Source organism: Notothenia rossii (assembly GCF_949606895.1).
Source record: "Notothenia rossii genome assembly, chromosome: 2".
In the NCBI taxonomy this organism is placed as follows: domain Eukaryota; kingdom Metazoa; phylum Chordata; class Actinopteri; order Perciformes; family Nototheniidae; genus Notothenia; species Notothenia rossii.
The window spans coordinates 91,705,605-91,724,944 of record NC_136904.1 but is presented as its reverse complement, the minus strand read 5'-3'; the positions used below and the strand labels follow the sequence as shown (position 1 = coordinate 91,724,944).

Genomic DNA, 19,340 nt, shown 5'->3' with positions numbered 1-19,340 from the left:
GTGTATATCAGTATGTAGTGTCTCTACTTTAAAGAGTCCTCTCCTGCTGATGTTCAGGTGTATATCAGTATGTAGTGTCTCTACTTTAAAGAGTCCGCTCCTGCTGATGTTCAGGTGTATATCAGTATGTAGTGTCTCTACTTTAAAGAGTCCTCTCCTGCTGATGTTCAGGTGTATATCAGTATGTAGTGTCTTTACTTTAAAGAGTCCTCTCCTGCTGATGTTCAGGTGTATATCAGTATGTAGTGTCTCTACTTTAAAGAGTCCTCTCCTGCTGATGTTCAAGTGTATATCAGTATGGAGTGTCTCTACTTTAAAGAGTCCTCTCCTGCTGATGTTCAGGTGTATATCAGTATGTAGTGTCTCTACTTTAAAGAGTCCTCTCCTGCTGATGTTCAGGTGTATATCAGTATGTAGTGTCTCTACTTTAAAGAGTCTCTCCTGCTGATGTTCAAGTGTATATCAGTATGTAGTGTCTCTACTTTAAAGAGTCCTCTCCTGCTGATGTTCAGGTGTATATCAGTATGTAGTGTCTCTACTTTAAAGAGTCCGCTCCTGCTGATGTTCAGGTGTATATCAGTATGTAGTGTCTCTACTTTAAAGAGTCCTCTCCTGCTGATGTTCAGGTGTATATCAGTATGTAGTGTCTCTACATGTCTCCATGCTTTAATGTTCAAAAAGCTCTTTATTGTTCTCATACTGCCTGTGCTGCAGCACCTCTTTTCACCCTCTGTCTGAAACCAGAGCCCAGTCTGCTCTGATTGGTTAGCTGGCCGGCTCTGTTGTGATTGGTCCACCGCTTAGAGATGTCCCGCCCCTTAGCCTATCACGTATAATGTGTTGGAACGCTAGCCAATAGAAGCGTGAGTGTTACATAGCGATGTCACCATGTTCCGGAAGTTAACAAAGGAGTCCAATGGAGGCGTTCTGGAAATATATGCAAATTATCTCATATTTAATAACATAATGCCTCTTTTGCCTATTTAAACATGACGTGTTACAAAACATGTAATTCAAAAAATGATTGTCTTATTTTAAATGATCAGATAGGGAACTTTCATGGTGATATCTTTTAGTTAAAATGTTTACTCAGTTCCCCTGTATCATCAATAAAAGTGAAAATAAGCTGCAATATCGTCGTAATTTGCTGAATTTGATGATAAATGTAATACAGCAATCTTAACTTTAAATACTTCTTCCCCGAGACAGTCACATATAAATAAATAAATGCAGCTCCTCTCTGTTTGTCCCGCATTGTGGACGATCCCGCGACAACGTGTGTGTTTTATGATGATAAGCCTCTATCAAATTCCACATTATTACACGTTGTAGACATAACAAGTACACACAGAGCCAGAGACAAGATTGCAGAGTCGACACACCCAAAGAAATGGGAGAGTAGGACAGGACAACAAACACACCTATAAACAATATGTACCACTCAAACACACACACACACACACACACACACACACACACACACACACACACACACACACACACACACACACACACACACACACACACACACACACACACACACACACACACACACACACACACACACACACACACACACACACACACACACACACACACACACACACACACACACACACACACACACACACACACACACACACACAGGAGCTAACATGTAATTCAAAGCCAGTCTAAACTCTACAAATCAGACGCTGTAATGACCGGCTGCAGAAACGGACATAAAATATGCTTTTTAAGTCGTTTAATCTTTTTTTAAATGTATTTTAGCATCCCTCACTCTCTCTGGTGCTTTTATTCTTGCATTAAAAGGATTAAAAGGTTTGAAAAGTTGCATTCAGCTTTATAATGTTCGGCCTGTGATGAAGCAACATGTGTACAAAATGTAGAAGAAGTGGTCAGAAACTAAAAGTGTGGAAAACTTAGTGGGAAATATGATTTTTTTTTAAAGACTTTTTGGGCTTTTTTGCCAATTAGATGGACAGGAGAGATAAGGAACGACATCGTCTGAATAATATATATCCCTTACACATGATATATAATAATATTATCCGGATTATCTTCAAATCATGCTTTAAACGACATGTGTCAAACTCAAGGCCCGGGGGCCAAATCAGGCCCGTGGTGGATTTAATTTCGGCCCGCAGGATAATTTCTAATTCCTATTAGATCTGGCCCTCCGGTATATTGCACCTCCACTCCATCCTGAGGGTCTCCTCAGCTCAGAGCCTGAGCCCAAACATTGATGGCCTTGCACCCAAGATGAGATGCCAAGTATCTGAGCTAGCATCACAGAGCAGCACACTGAGTTTAATGGATGTTTCCTTCTGCACTTTCTCTCTCACGACAACAGGGCATGTTTGATTTCTCTTTGAGGGAAATAGTTTTGTTGAAGCTGTTGTTGGCCTGTGGGAAAATGTACTCATAAGAAATGACTCTGGAGAAGCTGCAGATAGAGCCATAAGAAATGAATGAACTGATTATTTAATGTTTAATGTAGTTTTTATAGGCAATCATTTAAACTTTGTTAGTTCCAGGTTTAATATGTGCAATAAGTTCATTTCAATAAGTTCTGCAATAAACATTGAACCAGTCCGGCCCTCCACTAGTACCCATTTTTTTATTTTGGCCCACTGTGTATTTGAGTTTGACCCCCCTGCTCTAAACTCTTAAAATGGCTTCTTAAAGATACTGAAATCACATTGTTTTAACGTTTTGTCAAGAAGTGCAGATGTGTATATGTGTATAAAATGTATATAATTACATAGCAACATCTATCCGAGTCTGTTCTTTCCTTTGCTTATAATTCCTGTATTTTCTGCTTTTTCTTATTTTAATTACTTTTTTCTCACCACTATACCAAGATAGAAAGCTTTTATGCGAGAGTATTTAGGATAATTATTATGGAAATTCACCACATGCAACGTATTATAAGTGTTTAAAGTATTTAAACCAAGTTTGCTTTACAATCCTATATCGTCCTCTCCACACTATCATGCCTACACACACACACACACACACACACACACACACACACACACACACACACACACACACACACACACACACACACACACACACACACACACACACACACACACACACACACACACACACACACACACACACACACACACACACACACACACACACACACACACACACACACACACACACAGGAAACAGAGAGCAGCCACTCACTCTAACAAAGTCTCAAAACAAAGTACAAAAGTGTTTTAAAATGAAACTGACCTCTCAGAGTGCAGAGCTGCAGAGCCATGGCCTCGCTCTAACTGCCTCTCCGTATCTAAACCTGCCGTTACGATACTGTCTGCTAATGAAGGGCTGTACCTTCGACATGCAAACCAGACACACACACACACACCCATTATTAGCTCTGAGAGGCGTCACCTCACGTTGGAAAATATCCAGATATGTTCTTCCCGTTTGAGATCCACTTTTATAGCAGCGTTATCAAGCTATTGGTTAATGCTCGGCTCTGAGCACGCACACACACACACACACACACACACACACACACACACACACACACACACACACACACACACACACACACACACACACACACACACACACACACACACACACACACACACACACACACACACACACACACACACACACACACACACACACACACACACACACACACACACACACACACACACACACGTTACTGATGCCCCAAAAAAACGGAAGAAGTTTCTCTGACGCACATGTGCACTATAAACATGCTAATAATGCTTTATAGTCTGTTAATAAGTATAGTTATAAGCACTTCAAATATTTTTTAAATAGCTAATTGTAAGTTACATTTCCATAAAACTTCATATTAGTTGTGCATTTACTGACATTGTTTGCAAGCCTTTGACTATGAAGCATTATAATCTCCTTACTGCACTTAATGTATAGTTATAAGCACTCGTTAATATTCATGAGGCTTAATAAGGATTCTCATAACACAGTATAAAGTCGAGTGTCACAATATCTCATCATTTATAGTGATTAAAGTACTTAAATATGATTATGCACTTTTATAAGTAACACATACATTATATAACTCATGAATATTCATTTTAAAGTATGACTTCCTATCTGCTGCTCACTTACTGACATGTTGAGCAAGCACATGTTTACAATGCATTATTAACACACTAGTGATGCATTCAAATAATATGTTATGAATGAGAAAACCAACTAAATATCGTTGACCAGCAATTATGAAGAATTGACTTTATGATACTTGATAATGCTGTGAGTGGGGATGATTCAGTTTGATCCTTATATCATATATTAAGATATCGTGACGTACAATTCAGTGTTCAATTTGATTTATTGATCATAAAAAGCACATATTGAGTCAAATTGATCTGAAATATTTTCACTTTCTTTTTTTAAATGTTGGACTAAATGTTGATTCAAAAAGTACTTATGAAGGATTTAATTAATTGAACACCCCAAAAACATGCTATATCAAGACATATCATATTAAATATTGTTTACATATTGTCCAGCCCTTGTTTTGATTAGTGTTATAAAACATAATGAACATTGATGAGTGCTTATAATTATTACTATTCAGCGTTTTAGACATATTTTTAAAGTATATGTAATGCATGAACTTCACAGTAAGGGTCACCCCTCCCAAAAAGATCAAATATGAGTTTTTGTGAGTCAGAAACAAAATGGGGAACATCACGAGAGGTTGTATGTGTGTTTATGAGAAATGATTGCAGTTATTGAAGGTTATATTATTGAGGAATCTGCTGTTTATGACCTTCAGATGTGAGACTGATGTGGAGAGAGCTGGTGTGAGGGGAAGACAGACCTTTATGACACACACACACACACAGGAAAATAAGAGGGGTGAGGGGGCGAGACGTTGGCCTTCTGGCAAACATGTTTGGCTCCCTCGTAAACATCTCATTTGATAATACGGGATGAAGAGTTAACAGCAAGCATTTACAGCCTCGCCCTTCCAGCTAAAGGATGCACTCATCCACACACACACACACACACACACACACACACACACACACACACACACACACACACACACACACACACACACACACACACACACACACACACACACACACACACACACACACACACACACACACACACACACACACACACACACACACACACACACACACACACACACACACACACACACACACACACAACAGCCACACAAACCACAGTCAGCATGCTACACAGACTCTGAGCTTTAACACTTCCAGGGACCACACACTGACTCAGAAAACACACTGCAGGGACATGAGGAGAGTTAAAAACACGCGCGTACACACACACACACACACACACACACACACACACATACACATATGTAAAGCAGTGTAGAAGGTTAATAGATGCAGTCCAGTGCAGTGATGCAACTTTAGGGACATTTAAAACTGCATTACATCACGAGGTGTTCCTGTTATACTGTCAGACACTTAGAGCTGCCTAAATAACTGCTCGAACCTTCTCACACACACACACACACACACACACACACACACACACACACACACACACACACACACACACACACACACACACACACACACACACACACACACACACACACACACACACACACACACACACACACACACACACACACACACACACACACACACACACACACACACACACACACAGATGCCAAACCCATGCACCACAGCCTCACCAGAGTGGGTAACACAGCCTCAGTGTGCACTTGCTGGAGTTTTCTTTCACACACACACAGTTTTTTGTATCCATAATCACACAGAGGCTGGTGGAGACAGAGAGGAGCATCATTAGAGCTTCTCCCACTATCTAATCTGCACTTTAATCGCACAGACACACCCTTATTACGTGTGAACAGATAGCTGAGTTCACTCAGAGAGGCAGGGCGACTGGAGGAGACACTGAAACGATTTAAAGTCTCCAAAGAATTTAAATGGTTTGATTTATTTGGAGCTAAAGCAGGATTTTGTTGCTGGTCTGAGTTTGTTTGGTCCTGGTTTATTGTTTGTTGTTTTGGATGGAAATGTCGGCTAAATGAAATGTAATGTAAAGTGTTGTATCTACAAGTAGTGTGAATTGCCTATAACATTAAATTAATGTTTTATCTAAAATCTGAGACACTGTTACACTTTTTTTTAACTCTAATATTAATCAAATTACAAATAATAAAAGGAGTAGAAGAAATGAAAAATGCACGACTTGTAAATAAAGGCATATTGTAGCTTCAGTGAAAAAAACTGCAAAGTGAAGCTAAACTAAATTAAAATGGCGGTGGTGGTCTTGGTTATAAGCATGAAATTGAAGACCATAAATAATGTTCTCATCTTTGTGGCACAATAAGAAAAACACGCACATAAAGCTTCTGCATCTCGGCGAAAGCCAGAGAAAATGTTAGTTTCCCACAATTTTTTGTATAAAACGCAAACTCTTCACATTAACCCCCCCTTCCCCCTCCTCCTCCTCTTCCTGTCAACCTTTTTAGCATGTGAGCAAACTTTGGGTTGACAGGCAGGCCGGAATGAAAGCAGCGGAGTCTCCATCACTGCAGCTGAAACCAATCAGCTTCTCCACGCCAAAAAAAAAAGTCCCGGTTTTAGTTTTACGTATTTTATTGAATTTGATTGACGCGATGCGGGAAAAAAGAGAAAACGGGTCGTGGAGCGGAGCTGCCGTTAATACGGTTCAATTAATTAGTAAGCCTATTTTAATTATATTAATTCTATATTTATTCATATGTGCAAAAACATTGCTTTTAATATAAATCTGAATCCAAATCCTCTTTTTTACATTTTACGCAGTTGAGAAGTCCGGAGGTATACGCGCGTCATTTGGTGAAAACACCTCGTAAACATAAACGCCGTTTGTGTTTCTGGTACTTTTGGACAATAAGAGTCACCCTGCTGTTTTAAAGGTCAGAGAGGCTGAGAGTAGCCGCTGTCAGTGTGCGGAGGCTCTACTTTCAGAAAAAAATGCATAAAGTGGATTCCTCGTTGAAGTGGAAAAACGAGACGAAGCAGGAATGCGCATATTGTCTGTCTCTTCCTTGTTCGAGAAACTGTCAGATGCTTTTAAAAGTTTACTTTAAAACTCACAATTAATCTAAAATGTATGTTTGTGTATGTTTTTCTTTACGTTATTGCTCTTGACGTGACGGTCTGCAGGAGGGCTGTTTCTCATTGTTACGCATTTGGCTTCAGTTTGTGAGGATTACGCAGCAGCAGCAGCAGCAGCAGCCTGGAGGCCTGAACTTCCCCACAGTCCCCAAACACACTCACACACCTGAGATCTGTCATATGTATATGTCTGACTCCTTTTCACCCACTCTCGGTGTGTGTGTGTGTGTGTGCGTGTGTGTTTGTGTGTGTGTGTGTTTTCTCCGAGGCTCGGTGTTCTGTCCCCTGAGCTGCAGAGGTTAAAGGCCCGTGTTGGACATCTCTCCGTCCCCTCGCTATGTTTTATTCAACAGCCCCGTCCCGTGTTACCGGTGCACGTTCAGTTAGTAGATTATAGTCAAACCCTGCACGTGTTAAACAGTAACACCAGTGACAGTAATGGCTCATTAATTATTTTTTCTAAAGAGTTAAAAAGTCACAAAGTGTTATTTATGACGCATTTAAGCATACGTTTTTTTAAAAAATGATTTATTTTCACCCAATTAGATTCTAATGTGCACACACACATACACACGCAAACCTATTTAAATACATTGCAAATATAAATTATTCTGACCGTGTGCGATAAATCAAACCACTTATTACCAAGCGTCCACACAGCTCTAAAAAGGCAGCAAAAACCATCTCCTTAAATATTTAACTCACAATATTCATACTGAGTCCTTCAATACATTATAAATAGGATTTTATTGACGTATCTACGGATGGTGCATATTTAATAGGTTATATTAAATTGAACTAATAATCCGTAAAAGTAATACTAAAGGAAATACATTTGACCGCAGTGCGAAGAAGCTGCTATGTATTATGTATGCAGAATTAATAATTAAAATATGATTTAAGTCTTAAAAACAACAAAATGAATGTATTAATGGCCAATAAAAAAAACTTGGAGATTCTGATAATTCCATTATTGTATTAACATTATTAAAATAGATTAAATGACGTTAAATATTATTATTAGAATAATAAGTGCGATTAAAGTGCTCATTATTATGAATGTTTACTATCGGAATAATATGTGTAGTTAAGGTATGGTTAGGCTGAGCCAAAGAAAACGTTTTCTATACGTTATAATGAATATTATTTTTGATTAATTTCCCTCTAATTAATATGCAGTTTAAGCGCTTTTAGGTTAGATGAACGTGAAGTCTACAGACCTGACCAGTGTGTGTGTGTGTGTGTGTGTGTGTGTGTGTGTGTGTGTGTGTGTGTGTGTGTGTGTGTGTGTGTGTGTGTGTGTGTGTGTGTGTGTGTGTGTGTGTGTGTGTGTGTGTGTGTGTGTGTGTGTGTGTGTGTGTGTGTGTGTGTGTGTGTGTGTGTGTGTGTGTGTGTGTGTGTGTGTGTGTGTGTGTGTGTGTGTGTGTACTCACTGTTTACGGCGTGTCTGTAGCGCTGCTGGCCGCTGAGGAGGCTCTGTCCATTGAGCAGCAGTATTGGATCCAGGGCTGGGCTGTGCTTCGGCTCCTGACGCACTACTTCTTCTCACACGACCCTCTGCCAAATGCTCTAACTCTGGACTCTTCTGGGACCGAACCGAAGATCCACAAAGAAGAAGGAGGAGGAGGAAAAAGTTGGAGACGGTGTGGTGGAGGTGGAGAGGGAGAGGAAGGGGGAGCGATTGCGCGTAAAGCAGCCGAGGGAAGATGCTCTTCTGTCGGGAAAGCAGAGGCAAAGACACCGTGTGAGCTCTGGAGGTCGAAAAAAACTTGATATTAACGCTTCACTTTTTCCTCTTTAAGTCAAAACGCGTTTTTGTTTTCCTTCCTCTGAACTCATGGCTTCATCCTCGGAGGTAAAAGAGCGCGACGTACCGGAGGAAACAACCCGAAAGCTTTAAGACGAAACACGGAGAAACAAACACCGACGTGAGAGTGTTAGTAAGAGCCGGATTGATCGGTGCTAAAAGGACCGGTTTCTAATCAGAGTCACTTTCAATCTTTCCTGTGCCAACGGGCGCACTGACTGATAGAGGGAGGAGAGAAGGGAGGAGAGACAAAGAGAGAGGGAGGGAGGGAGAGAGGGAGAGGAGAGGAGGAGGCGTCAAAAACCTACCCATGAAAGCATGCTGTGGGCCGGATCTCACTTATAAGACGCTTAACATGATACACAAGTGACTTTCTTCTCATAAATTAGCTTTTTTTAGGCCATTTTGAACCAGATGTTAATATGCATTACGCGTGGATTCTTAACTTTAATATCCTTCAGATTTTACTTGATTTGGTGTCTCCATTTTACCATAAACAGTTGTGCAAATATTCCTTAATCTTATCTGCTGAAATCTTCTTCACATGCCATGCTTTGTGTGCAAGTGCCTTTTGCACTTTTTTCCTTAGAACTCCGCATTTTTAGGCCATTTTGAACCAGATGTTAATATGCATTACGCGTGGATTCTCAACTTTAATATCCTTCAGGTTTGACTTGATTCGGTGTCTCCATTTAACATAAACAATTGTGCAATTATTCCTTAATCATATCTGCTGAAATCTTCTTCACAGGCCATAACTTGCAGCTGGCTATCAGAGAGACCTTGACATTAGCCAGAGGAGAGATAGAGCTCTGTGTTTCCCACTAATACTTTCTGCTTCCCGCAGCACTAACTTATCAGCTCCCGCCTAATACTTTCGCACATGTCAGTATCATCCCGCAGATAATCCTCCAGGTGAAGTCCATACATGTTAATAAGTAGCCTATAATAAGTGCCTTCTGCTTATTAGATGCCCTCAATACAACAGCAGTGTCTCTGTTAATGATAAACCTGCGCGCAGTGCGTAAACGTCACATCCCTCCAAATATGTGCCATCAAATGCGTGCAAAGGCTAAACAAAAAAAACACAGTTTAAAGCAAGGTACAGATTGTGGGGTTTACTGAACATGCAAATTACAGATTTAATACTGAAACACTGCAGAGAAAATGCTCATGTGTCAGGTGTGCATATTTGGATCATCTAACACAATTGGAGAGAGAGCTCATTCTTCATATTAGCAGAATCAAAAAGGAGAAATTAGTGATTTTAGGAATATTTTACAACCCACACTGGATGGTCATTATACACTCCTTGTGCTTTATGCCCTGCACATCTGACCAGGTCATTACGCACAACACACGTACATATGTAATAGTACAAATGCAAAGATATGCTCGCTGCGCACATTTGGAAACAGCAGGAGCTCCATAGAGACACAGCAGCATTAAAGATGATCCATCAGTGCTTTTATGGATACTTTTTTGACAGGTTTAACTTCCATGTGTGACTGAACAGTTAACCCTTTGACCTGATGTCAGAGTGTCTGAAAAATAAGGAAGCCGTTGAGAATCAGGTGACACTAAAAACTTACATTTAGGATGTTTTCTGAATGCACGTTAATACTTTAAAAAAATGTTTTGTAATGAAACTCTGGAAAAGTAGAAAGTTCCTCTTGTTTTTTTCCTCAAAATTCGTGATTTGCTTAACTTTTTATGCGATTAGAAAACCCTGAAGCAATGCCAGTGGTTAGAGCGGTAAACTATTTCGAGCCGAAATAAGACCATACATTATTAACGTTAACACACATTTTGTTTTTTACTTTTCTGCAGCTCCACTCCTGTTCGTGATTCTCCCAGCCTGACTCGTCCCACACTGTGTCTATAATCCCACGGTAAACAGGGGGAGGCTTTCATGCACATTTTAACGAGAGCATGCGTAACCGAGTTGAGCAACCGAAACGGAGCCACAGGTTTGAAACATCTGCAGCAGCGAGACTGTGCCTGCAGTGCGTAAAATGTGTCCGAGCCTCACTCTGCTGCAGGGGGTCAGGCTGCGACAGTGGAGGGGCACCAGCGAGAAGAAGAGAAAGAAGAGGAGGAAGAGGAAGGGGGTGTTACTGGACTCGTGCTCACGGGCCTTGGGTGATCAAAACGTGAAGGGGAAGGTAAAATGTCCGAGAGCAGATCCGCGTGTGTGCGTCGTCATGTGTGCTCATTGCTTTCCAGGAAAAAGACCCGAGCTGAGACTCTAAGCTGCACGAGCCTGATTCAATAGAAGATTCTGGAAGATGTGTCCACTTGCTCTAAAAGGGCAATTGAGTAAATTCACCGAGACAAAAACCTGTGTATTCTTAATTAAAACCACATTTAGATAGAGTCTGACTCTGCATCATTTCAATTTAGAACAGGGGAGTTTTCACTCTATTAGGATTCACACATGCGCCTATTAAAATATAGGCCGGAAATGCACAAAAACATGCATTTCTATGGAGAAGAAGGGTGCCATGATTCCGTGATTATTGATATTTAGTTGGTGGTGCAGTGCCTTGCAGAAAGTGAACTCGCACCCGCACTAAAGCTACCAGTTTACGTGTTTTTGTTTTTGTTGGTTTGCAGCATTTCCAGCACTTGTACTGTGCGTAAAATGCGTCCAAGTGTGCTGGAGAGGGCACCAGCTAGAAGGACTCGAACCAGTGACCAATCCTGTTACCAAGCCAAGTTATACGGTCTGAGCTGCCACAACATTTAAAGCATCACATCTCATGCACTAGTGCACCAAATCTGTAAAATATGCATCAGGGTCGGCTTCATGGGGGTTCATTCGCGGGCCATGCCCCCCCAAACGAGTCACTGTGCCCACAACGCAGGTCAGGCAAGCCCTGCCACTTTGCCGTTTTTTTGTTTTGCTAGTGAACTGTCAACGGGGGGAAACGGTGTAGCTCTGTCGCCTGTCAGCGCAACTTCAATGATGCCTTTTAAAAACGGTGCCGGCCGTCAGCGGCCCTTGACGACCGGCCGATTCTACAGATGGCCAGTCAGCCCCTGGTTTAGATAGTTAACTTAAGTTATCTCAGTGGGTCTCAAACGGTTTGGTCACCATTTATGTAAACAATTATTTCCGAGGAACACCTTTATATGATCATTATAGTTATTACAGAATAAGAGAATAAATGAAAACAGGTATGAAATACTACAGGACAGTAACACAAGAATACAGTTTAAAGGGGGAGTGATTTGTAAAATAAAGAAAAAGTAAATCTGTTTACAGACCCACCCGAGGGTTGGGTCCATCACCCACTTAAATCATGTTCACATGGGATACTAAATACATTTGCACACTTTTTATATGGTGGCCTATGACCATATGTTTCTGTTTTGGTGATCGTGCCACAACCAAGTCATAGGTGCGCTATAAAATACACCCTGAACCCTGCAATGTGTGTGAAAACAAGAGACTTTACAGCAGGTTTTCAAATTGAAGTTGCGTTGGTGTTTGTGTGTTGGTTGTTGACGGCAGTGTGTGCCCCCCCCCCCCCCCCCCGTTGTAAATTGTTTCCCCCCCATTCGATTTGTTCTAGAGTCGACCCTGACTACAACATGTTGAACTCACCCCTTTTTAAACGCAGCCTGCTATCAGACACCTGGCAGTAAGAGGAATGAAATGAAAGCTGCTCTTTCGCCAATGTTATTAAATATGATAAAGATTACTAGTTGATTTATATTGTGTATTAGCTCATCTGAATATGTTAAGTAACTACGACTGTTCGATCAAGTCAAACCATACCAACATTGCCGAGGGATAAATAAAGAAACAGATCTAAAAAGCTGCAAATAAAACGTTTGTGATTTTCTCTCGCAGATTGTCGAGATGCTTCTTATTCGTGACATTTACGAGATAATTCCTGCAGCTATTTTAATTTAATCGTAAAGGGCTCGTTAGAGGGTGAAAATAAGAGCGTTAAATCCATTTAAAGCTTTATTTCTCACCATGCAGGCCGTTAAACCCGGAGTGGCTGCGGTTGTTGGATAGGGCGATATTAAGCTGCACCCACATCACGTGACCTGTGGCATGTGCGGTTATTTAGGCGAGTGTGTTTTAAAATGGACTGTTTAAAACTTGGAGGTGGATTTGCATTAATATTTCGTTTGCTTGTTGATATAAATGTACAGTATCATGCATGTGGTTAATTTTTCATAATTTCTACGTATTGAAGAAACATGTATTTCGGATTTAATATTTAATCACTGCAGTTAACGAGCATTATAACCAGAAATCAGACACTCAAAATCGTCCTTTTTTTCTGTGTTTTTTCAATATTTAAAACATTTTTCTCATTTCAGGAGGAGAGATCAAATGGAGCCTCATTTTGTCATTTTAACTTTGTTTTTTCCCTGCACAGAAAGTGTGTGTGAACATCCACTCGGAGTATTTATTCAAAGAAATGTTAACTAAATGCATGTCGTCTCATCGCGATGGGGCTGCAGAGCTGAATTATTGAAGCCCGGCGGACGGACACACGGACACACACACACACAAACACAAACACACTCTCCCTTTATATATCCTCCATTTCCTGGGGAAGGGGGATCTAGGAACGAGCCCAAACAGGCGTGACGAGAAGAAGAATGAAATATTGATCCGTGAAAGAACCCGGATGGAAAACAGATCCAGAGTCTGACGTTAATAATGGACGATAGTCTGCTAATGTTAAACATACAGGATATCATATGTTTTATCATTATGAATTAGTAAATAAGTCTATATTAGTATTCGGGAATGTGTATATTGTGCATTTCTTTTTTTACTATAAATCTTTCTACTGGTGCTGTTGATAATTAATCAGTTGATCTGTTGATATATTTGTATATTGGACTGTACCGTTCCCCGTTGATATGTGTATATGTGATGTTTATATTTATTTGTATTATATTTTTCAATAATGTGCAATGACTCACACGATGCTGAGACCAAGAAAACCCCAATTCGGAATTAATTACCTCGGACCTACCTAAAAAAGTCAGCAGAAATGAATAACACCATTTTATTTTTTTCACTTCCAAGGAGCATAGCGATTTATAGAAAGTGACCGTGTGTGTGTGTGTGTGTGTGTGTGTGTGTGTGTGTGTGTGTGTGTGTGTGTGTGTGTGTGTGTGTGTGTGTGTGTGTGTGTGTGTGTGTGTGTGTGTGTGTGTGTGTGTGTGTGTGTGTGTGTGTGTGCGCGTGTATTTGATTTGAAGCAGAGCAGAACTCCGGCACAAAACTCATTCCAAATTCAAGAAGTCAGCAGAATAATTTAGAGAAGAATGCATCTGGCTTAGATCATGCAAAAAAAAAAAAACATTAATAAATAACCATATTTTTTAGCCGAATGAACATTATGGAATTATATATTATATAACATGCATGCATTTATGCATCACACAAATTACATTTACGCACTTTTTGAATTAAATTATTGAGTTGTATCAGGATTGTCTTGCTTCATTGGTGCTTGTTGTTGCTCTCCTGGCAATGTTGTTGAACACAAAGGACTCGAGCATCATTTGTGCAAACAGCGCGGCTGTGTGGTGAACAGGAAGAGACGGAAAACAAGAAACGGAAAACTACAAGGCCAAGGAACCAAAAAGTGTGAATTAAAAGTCAAATTAAATGACATTTCATCGGTTTTGAAATGACTTTAATTGCCCTAATTTAGCAGCGCAGTTTCTCTGTTCGCTAACAACGACTGAATCTAAACAGCGATTACAACTCTCAAACAAACGATAACAAAAGTCAATTTATGTGATCAGTTGGTCAGAAATATAAGGATATCGGAATTAACATGTCCGGAGGTTTTATTTGTGAAATACACATTATATAAGTATTTAAATAGTTTCGTTATTCGTTAGAAAGCTGGTGTATCTGCAGTGACGCAGCTCTGATAATATATGTCATTTCTTATTCAATCTAAATTATTCAGGCTTTGCAACGATTTTGTGAAAGCATCGACAAATGACCCAGCCTATTGAATCCTCTTCTGTGTTTACTGATGAAAGACAATCGCTTACATTTCGACATTTCACTAAACTCGTTATTAATTCACGTGAACGCTCGTTTAGTCTAAGCTCCCAGAGATCACGATGTTTGAAAAAAACGTGTTTAAAAAGTCCTTTATGGTCAAAATAATGAAAGAAAACAGAAACTGACCTAAAAACGAGATCAACGTGAATAATGGAAAAATAAATGATGAATGAAACATAATAATAACATATTTCTGAATTAATGACAACAAGCTTGAACCGATTAGATATATGATAAAATAACATTATTAATATTGTTGTTAATGTTATTATAATTAATAATACATTTAGAATTAAAATAGAAGATTTACACGGGCCATTTGTTTAATTTACCCACAGTAGATTATTAATATATTATCATCAATGTATGCTTATTATTAATATATAATTATTATTAAAGCATCCTATTGTGACTGAAACTGTGTTTATATGATCCTCATTCCGCGCTGTTCCTCTGGATGAAACGCTGGTTCTGGGGACTCTCAGCTTTAATTGAAAACGAAAGTAACTCACGCGAAACGCACAACAGACGCGTGACACAAAACAGACTATTAAACAAAAAGTGAGCAAAAATAAATACATATTTTTCGCAGAACACCCATTTCACATTTCTGTTATTTGCCTGATTATAACGAAAAGGGAGGGGGGGGGGGGGTGAAATGCGACGTTACTTCTGTGCGTCATTAAAAGGGCCTTAACGGAGTTTTCCTCTGCATTAAATGTATTGTTTCCCCCGGTTGCATTAGAGAGTGTGTGTGAGGTGTGTGTGATGTGTGTTAAAGCGCTAAATGATTTTAAAGGATGTATCTCGTTTCCCTGCAGGATTAATTTGTCTCTTTCAAGACTTTCCTCCAAATTGCTTCCATGCAGAGGTCAAGACTCGCGGGTCCATTATTGCTGCTTCACACCATTTCTCTTCCGAGGAGCTAAACACACACACACACACACACACACACACACACACACACACACACACACACACACACACACACACACACACACACACACACACACACACACACACACACACACACACACACACACACACACACACACACACACACACACACACACACACACACACACACACACACACAGTTAATAGCTAAATAATAAGAGTATTTATGGCTTTAATAGTCGAAATAATTGTTATAATGTCATTTATTTTGTAAAACAGGCATAAATATTATTAATTAAATACATATAAAATCAATAACCTCATAGACTTCAAAATAAGAAAAATCGAGGACATTTTAATTATTTTTTAAATATTGTCCTTTTTTCTGTACAAATAAGACAGTATTAATAAAAAGTCTTAACGTTTTAAGTTATTTGTTAATATTAAATGATGTAGTAAAGACCTGTTCAAAGCCATTGATAATACCTGAATAGGAAAACGTTTGAAAATCTATTATTTTACAACTTATTAAGCATTTCGTGATGAGTTATGAGCATTTTAAACTCCATTTTAACCTCATAGATAGGCAGAATACTTTTTTTAAACATCAAAAGTTGTTCAAATTTGTGTTTCGTATCCTATTTTAAAAAAATGTACTAACATAAATAAAGTAAAGTCCTAATTTTTAAAAATGTTATTAAAGAAAAGGACTTTTTGGAGAGAGAAATGTTGATGATTTCAATATTTCTTTCCTTTAAAGTGCGCAAATGAGAATCAAATCAAGCTTAATAGACTTTGCATTAAAATACGGACCTTAAAAGTCTTTTAAAAAAACTGCAAAAGTTGTATTTAAAACAAAAAAAAGTAAATAATGTGCACGTTTAACCCTCCTATCAGCCTCTGGCCCTTTGCACCACACAGGATTGTTTTTGCTTCGGGTGAGACCCCGGGGCCCCTTTTCTTCCTCCCAATAAGTTCTTTACCTGAAATCAAATCCCCTCTCTAACGATGGGGGGGGGGGGGGGGCTGGGGGGGGGGGCAGAGCGTCAGCACTCTGCACTATGTCATAGGGAACAAGTATTTGACAGTTGGAATTATCTGTAAATACTTCATTAAAGTGCGCACGAGCTGCTCCCCTCCTGTGCCTCGCGCTCCACCTCTGCCACGATTTACAAACGATAACATAAACACTTTGAAAAAGAAATTCAATTCTCATTTGAAAAGAATTGTAAAGAGGGAGGAGGAGGTCTGGATAATGAGGTTTGGAAAGTGAGCAGGGTTTACTTCCACATGCACACGTCTGCAGACTTCTGACTGGTTGCAGGAAGACAACGATAACACATCTTAATATCATTGCCATTATTACGCGTTTGAATCAAACTAATGCAATGACATGCTTCAAGGCAAAGACAGAATACTATTCAAAGAGTTCATTCCTTATTTGATGGTTATTTTTAGTGTTTTATAACTTAATGACTTCCTGTGTCAAATTAAATCTGCAGTTTTTTCATCCAAAATCAAATACATTAGTCAACTATTTACTCGTTTCTAAAAATACAGGTTCTAAATATCGCCCAGCAGCAGGCTTACAGACACGACAGCAGTATTACAAATATAATCACACATATAAACTTAACTCATTAAGCAAAGGTGGAAGAAGGACCCAGATCTCTGTTAAAAGCAGAGGTCCTGCGTTCAAAATATTACTCAAGTAAAAGTACACACAAAATATACTTAAAGTACCAAAACTAAAACTTTGCAGAATGGACCTTTTTGACGGTTTGTAATTAGTGATCCATTGATGTGAACGTATTGTCTAGCATGTAGAGGTCGAGATAATGTCAGGTGTCTTCATCATAATTCATTACTTGATTTATTTATTGTTATTATGAATCTGCAAAGTAAATAATGATGTGAAAGAAATGTAAACAATTACAAAGTAAGTATGTAAAAAAACTTTAAAAAATCCAAGCAAAGTACCTCAAAAGTGTACTCGATGAAACATACTTTCTACTTAGACTACACACACACACACACACACACACACACACACACACACACACACACACACACACACACACACACACACACACACACACACACACACACACACACACACACACACACACACACACACACACACACACACACACACACACACACACACACACACACACACACACACACACACACACACACACACACACACACACACACACAGTCTTAATAACTCCTTCTCACACCTGAGAGGAAACTGAGCCTCTTGTGAAGTGAAGTAGAAAAGTACATTTTCTCAAGTAGTACATTTGAGGTATTTCACAGTTTACTTAAATGTACTTTAATCCTACTTTGAGTATTTTAATACTTTCGCCCCACTACATCTCAGAAGGAGATATTGTTATTTTTTCTGCACAATATTGAACCCTAACCCTAACCCTACAGCTTAAGTTACTTTTAAGTTGTTCACACCCTTCTTTCCTAAAAAGTCTCGTTTTCGTCGCTCCAAAATCCACAAATATTGAATTTAATATGACATTAAACTGAGAAAAGCAGATATTCTCCAAACATAGTCGGAAAGCAGCATTATCTGAAGTGTTTGCATGAAAGATTTAATTAAACTTAGTTGATCATAAAATGAGTGATCTGTCCAGTACTTGGTTCTTTGACTAACTGCTGGAGCGAGACCACACAACGCCTCATACTCCACGTGATTGAGTCTGATGACGAGGACAAGGAGGACGCATGCAACACGTACAACAACCCACACACACACACACACACACACACACACACACACACACACACACACACACACACACACACACACACACACACACACACACACACACACACACACACACACACACACACACACACACACACACACACACACACACACACACACACACACACACACACACACACACACACACACACACACCAGGTCCTACCATGAAGCCTGCTGGTCCCCAAAGTTTTCTTCGAACATTTCGTCGGTGTCACAAACTTCCCAAACGTCTACGACTCTCAGACAAGCAAACGGCCTTGTGGGTAAACAAGGGTGTGTGTGATGGTGGATGGTTTCACTTTGCACCCCCCCCCCCCCATTCCCAATCCCCTCAAAGTGGGCGGGACCATTGCATTCAAAGTAAATGTCAATCATTTACTGTCAGACACCAATGAGGAAGCTTTTGTCTCCCAAAGTCAATCCCTTTGATTTCACTAAAGTGAGTCAATGATTGAAAACATGCAGCGAGGGACACCCACACCGGCCTGTGGGGTATTTACTGTGTGTGTGTGTGTGTGTGTGTGTGTGTGTGTGTGTGTGTGTGTGTGTGTGTGTGTGTGTGTGTGTGTGTGTGTGTGTGTGTGTGTGTGTGTGTGTGTGTGTGTGTGTGTGTGTGTGTGTGTGCAGGGTCCT

General features: G+C 39.7%; 1 protein-coding gene across 6 annotated transcripts in view; it reads right to left on the bottom strand.

The window, feature by feature from the left end:
* The window catches only part of satb2 (SATB homeobox 2), a 72,789-nt gene extending 53,791 nt beyond the window's left edge, over nucleotides 1-18,998 (bottom strand). For 5 of the 6 annotated variants that reach the window (XM_079664623.1, XM_079664621.1, XM_079664625.1 and 2 more), the window contains exon 1: nucleotides 8,588-9,167. The gene's annotated coding sequence lies outside the window, so the exon portion shown is untranslated. Of the gene's footprint in view, nucleotides 1-8,587; nucleotides 9,168-18,870 lie in introns of those variants that run through there. The other variant, XM_079664620.1, reaches the window with a different exon arrangement.
* Nucleotides 18,999-19,340: the final 342 nt, after the last annotated feature.